The following is a 5,547-nucleotide window of genomic DNA, read 5'->3' as shown; positions in this document are numbered from 1 at the left end:
GCCTTAAGGCTGTCACAAAAGCACTCACTCAAGTGCATGAACTCGGGCAAGACAGGCCTGTCCAAGGCCCTCTGCTGCTGGCGGGTAGTACCCGCATAACCAGTGGCAGAGACCTGGGACAGGGGAACACCTGATTGACCAGCTTCCTGGTCACCAGCTATGTGTGTGGCTGCCTTGCAAGGTGCTTCCTGGCTGTCGGATGGCTGGGACGGGTCCGAGGTCGATCGATGAAGGACCGCTCCGGGGACAGGTTGCAGGGTGCTGCTCCAGGTGCTGTTGAAAGAAGCAAAAAAAAAAATTACTGACATGCATTGACCAGAAGCATCAGCTGTGGAATAGAAAAGCATTGATTTAGAAAAGCAACATCCAAAAAAAAAATTATTCAAAATACTTACGCTCTCAGGAACTCCAAATTCCGATGGTATCTGTATTTGGTTCTGGTCCTTGCCGAGGAACCACTGCGAACCTATCCCTCTGCACGAACATCAGTGTTGAAGCGGTCCTTCATCGAGCGCCATCGGGTTTGGACTTTGTCCACTGTTATAAAACAAAAAGGAAAAAAAAATTAGTATCAGGCAATATATCTGCATCTATACAATAACAAAACAATTTACCATGTTGATACTGATATACTGTTAGGTTTACACATAGAATACATCTATGAGTAAACCTAACGGTATCATCAGTCAAAACAGTCAAGGCAGCACAATGCTTCCCAACATTACCAAAAAGCGTTAACTGTAGATCCTGATATACTGTTAGGTTTACACATAGAATATATCTATGAGTAAACCTAACGGTACCATCAGTCAAAACAGTCAAGGCAGCAGAATGCATCACAACATTACCAAAAAGCTTTAACTGTAGATCCTGATATACTGTTAGGTTTAGACATAGAATATCTCTATGAGTAAACCTAACGGTACCATCAGTCAAAACAGTCAACGCAGCACAATGCATCACAATATTACCAAAAAACGTTCACTATTGTTACTGGTATGTTGTGTTTACAGATAGAATTTATCTATCAAGAAACACAACAGAATCAGGGTCAATAGTTACGGCACCATCACAGAGCAAATTACTTATGAAATGCCATTTTGGAGGTTGCAGGTGTGCTGTCCCAGTCATCCATCAACGCTGCGGCCACCTCATTCCATAGCCTCCGAGTCACAACATTGTCCTTGTGCAGCTGGTCACGGCTGTCCCACAAAGGTACACGCTCCTGGACTAGTTGGATCAGTTGTTCATTGTCCAGGTAAACGTCTTCATCCCTCTGTCAAACCTATAAAAATAGAAAAACACTAGCTGAAGAGCCCGGCGCTGCCCGGGCATAGTAACGAACTGTGGTTAGTAATAAATTATAATTATCCTCCATTCCATAGTCCCGTGCCCATATACCCATCACACATCCTTCATCTCATAGTCCCATGCCCATATAACCGTCATACATATCCTCCATCCCATAGTCCCGTGCCCATATACCCATCATACATATCCACCATCCCATAGGCCCGTGCCCATATACCCATCATACATATCCTCCATCCCATAGTCGAGTGCCCATATACCCATCATACATCCTCCATCCCATAGTCCCATGCCCATATACCCATCATACATATTCTCCATCCCATAGTCCCATGCCCATATACCCATCATACATATTCTCCATCCCATAGTCCCATGCCCATATACCCATCATACATATTCGCCATCCCATAGTCGAGTGCCCATATACCCATCACACATCCTTCATCTCATAGTCCCATGCCCATATACCCATCATACATATCCTCCATCCCATAGTCCCGTGCCCATATACCCATCATAGATATCCGCCATCTAATAGTCCCGTGCCCATATACCCGTCATACATATCCTCCATCCCATAGTCCAGTGCCCATATACCCATCACACATCCTCCATCCCATAGTCCCATGCCCATATACATATCCGCCATCCCATAGTCCCGTGCCCATATACCCGTCAAACATATCCTCCATCCCATAGTCAAGTACCCATATATCCATCACACATCCTCCATCCCATAGTCCCGTGCCCATATACCCATCACACATCCTTCATCTCATAGTCCCATGCCCATATAACCGTCATACATATCCTCCATCCCATAGTCCCGTGCCCATATACCCATCATACATATCCACCATCCCATAGGCCCGTGCCCATATACCCATCATACATATCCTCCATCCCATAGTCGAGTGCCCATATACCCATCATACATCCTCCATCCCATAGTCCCGTGCCCATATACCCATCATACATATTCTCCATCCCATAGTCCCATGCCCATATACCCATCATACATATTCTCCATCCCATAGTCCCATGCCCATATACCCATCATACATATTCGCCATCCCATAGTCGAGTGCCCATATACCCATCACACATCCTTCATCTCATAGTCCCATGCCCATATACCCATCATACATATCCTCCATCCCATAGTCCCTTGCCCATATACCCATCATAGATATCCGCCATCTAATAGTCCCGTGCCCATATACCCGTCATACATATCCTCCATCCCATAGTCCAGTGCCCATATACCCATCACACATCCTCCATCCCATAGTCCCGTGCCCATATACATATCCGCCATCCCATAGTCCCGTGCCCATATACCCGTCAAACATATCCTCCATCCCATAGTCAAGTACCCATATATCCATCACACATCCTCCATCCCATAGTCCCGTGCCCATATACATATCCACCATCCCATAGTCCCATGTCCATATACCCGTCATACATATCCTCCATCCCATAGTCCAGTGCCCATATACCCATCATACATCCTCCATCTCATAGTCAACCATTATGACATCATAATGAGCGGCGGCAGGGCTTGCAACCTATGATGACATCAGCATCGCCATGGCAACCATTGTGACATCATAATGAGGGGCGGGGCTTGATACGCACACACTGTTTCCCCAGTATGCAAATAGGGGCATTATGACATCATAATGAGGGGCGGGGCATGACGCGCACACACTTTTTCACCAGTATGTAGATGGGGGCAAATTTGTTTGGTGAATTGGAACGTGCGGGGTTAAAATTTCACCTCACAACATAGCTTAGGACGCTCTCGGGGTCCAGACGTGCAACTGTGCCAAATTTTATGGCTGTAGCTGTGACAGTGCGGATGCCTATCCCGGACATACACACACACATACATACACACACACATACATACATACACACTTTGAGCTTTATATATTAGTTTAGAGTCTTTGAATTGTTTGTTTAAAAAAAAAAGGCAAGAACTTCCGGTTCCGGCGCTGCCCTGGAGGACGCAAGGTGAAGGAGCTCCCGCCTGACCCGCCACATACCGGTATTTTATTGCATTGCCCGCCGCGATCCCAGGCCACAAACAGGAGCGAGCGGTGTGACAGGAGCAGGAGGGATGGATCGTTATGTCCTTAGAAGCGCGGGGAGAGAGGAGGAGGACGGAGGACAGAGGAGGGGTGAAGAAGCGTCTGGCAAGATGGCCCCGACACACGAGGAGAGTGGAGGAATGCAGGAGGGGGAGGAGGGAGACGGGAGCAACAGTGTGCAAAGCTGCAAAGACAGAGGTGAAACGGAGACAGGACACAGAAGGGAGAGGAGGAAGAATGCACTGACCAGAGATATACTAATTGATTATAAATTGCTGGCAAGAGAAGTAGTTACTTCACTAAAAGAAGATGTAATTCTAACAATTAAAGAGGTGGTACATAATTCATTGCTTGAGATTCAAAATGCCTCAACACAGCATGAGGTCAGAATTCAAGAAACTGAACAGAGGGTGTCAGGAGCGGAGGATAAGATAGAGGAGATGAAGTCACAGATAAATGACCTGCAAAAACAGTCCGCCTATATGGTGGGCAAAATAGATGACCTGGAAAACCGCTCCAGACGGAGCAACCTAAAACTGGTGGGGCTGCCGGAATCACTGGGATCCAGAGCACTTGATGAGATATGTGAAATTGACCTCCCCAAAGCACTGGGGCTCTCGCACCGTTGCAGAGTGGAAAGAGCTCACAGGGTGGGTCCACCTCGTGAACCATTGTCAGTAATCTCTCGGAATGGCATACCACAGCGTCCTAACATCACAAAACCTTGCCAAGTGGTGGTGAAATACCTTGATTATAAGGATAAGGAGGAGGTGCTTAGAGCATTTAAGAGCAGGCGGCAGCCATTATTAATACGGGGTCATAAGATACTGGTATACAACGATTACTCCATAGATGTCTCCAGAAGACGTAAAGCATTCAGTGAAGTGTGCACAATTTTGTTCCGCAAAAACATTCGCTTTCATCTGATGTATCCAGCCATACTCCGGTTCAGAGCGCAGGACGGTAAAATGAAAATAATATCTGACCCTAATGAGGCGTTAAACATTATACAAAAAAGCTGTGGAACACAAAACGGACATGAGAAGAAGAACACTATGAGATCAAACAGTCAATTAGATATGGGAAATCAACGCAAAGGCACCAACGTACCAACGAGAGAAGAGGATTTACGCCAGGAGCTTCACATAAACACAGATATTGCAGAAATGGACTTGGACAAATCGGATCAGGAACATAACAACCGCTGAAAGATCTCACTTTCCGTTTCGTGGCCCAGAAGAGGAGTTGGTTAATCAGTAGGGCGATCCAGAGAAGATGGGGTGTGACGACCAGCGGAGAAACGAATTTTCGTCATTAATTTGCTAATTGACTTCTGATATTTTCACTCCCCCATGTATTCTCTTGTTCGTGGCTTTCCGTTTCCTCTTGCTTCCTTTTCGATACCTGTTATTCTTCTAGTCCTCCGTGCGTGCTGTGTGCCCCCCTACCCCCCCTTCTTTTTTTTTTTCACATTATGCACAGTCTTACTGCTGGTGGGAGTGGCATGTGATTAATCAACCGGGGGAGGTTTGGGAGGGTAGACAAGTTACAACGGAAATCTGTTATAGTTACGGAAGGCCACATATGTAAGATATACTATAGAGAGGTTGGTCATTCTTGTTCATAGGCGGGTCAGTTAAAAGGCTCTGTAGGGGAGGCGGGAAGGGGTTGTCGACGTTTTAAGGGTAGAAAAATGGAAGTCGAAAATGGGGAAAAGGAGTGGAGGAAAATAGAGGGGAAGGGTGGGGAATTTTCTTTAAAAGAGGGTTTTTATATGTGGTTCCAAACTGAAAGAAGGTGGGAGAGAATGACAAGAATGGGTCGTGAACTCAGGTCCTCATATGGAGAAAATTATAAATTGAGATATAAAAACAGTGGAGGAGGAAATCCTCCCAGAGCTCGGTTATGCCTAAGATAGTAACATGGAATGTGAAAGGCCTAAGGTCCCCTAACAAGAGAAGCATGGTTCTGAGACATTTAAAAAGACTAAAAGCGGATATAGCCCTGCTTCAGGAAACACATTTGGGGGGGAGCGAGGCATTTAGGATGCATAAGATGTGGGTAGGCGCAGTGTTCAGTTCGGGGACCTCATCTAGAAAGGGGGGAGTAATGATCCTAATAAACAAATCACTTGCTC

At 46.1% G+C, this 5,547-nt stretch overlaps 1 long non-coding RNA gene across 1 annotated transcript; it reads right to left on the bottom strand.

Annotated features, from left to right (window-relative positions):
• Positions 1-401: 401 nt before the first annotated feature.
• Positions 402-3,547, bottom strand: LOC141099172 (uncharacterized). The gene is made up of 3 exons (XR_012234423.1): positions 3,366-3,547; positions 1,086-1,285; positions 402-537 (listed from the first exon to the last, which is right to left on the bottom strand). It is a non-coding gene; the product is annotated as an uncharacterized lncRNA (long non-coding RNA).
• Positions 3,548-5,547: the final 2,000 nt, after the last annotated feature.

Source organism: Dendrobates tinctorius, unplaced genomic scaffold (genome assembly GCF_039654945.1).
Source record: "Dendrobates tinctorius isolate UK_male_01 unplaced genomic scaffold, ASM3965494v1 ptg000098l, whole genome shotgun sequence".
Taxonomy (NCBI): Eukaryota; Metazoa; Chordata; class Amphibia; order Anura; family Dendrobatidae; genus Dendrobates; species Dendrobates tinctorius.
The sequence above is the reverse complement of the archived record's forward strand: the minus strand, read 5'-3'. Positions and strand labels throughout refer to the sequence as shown.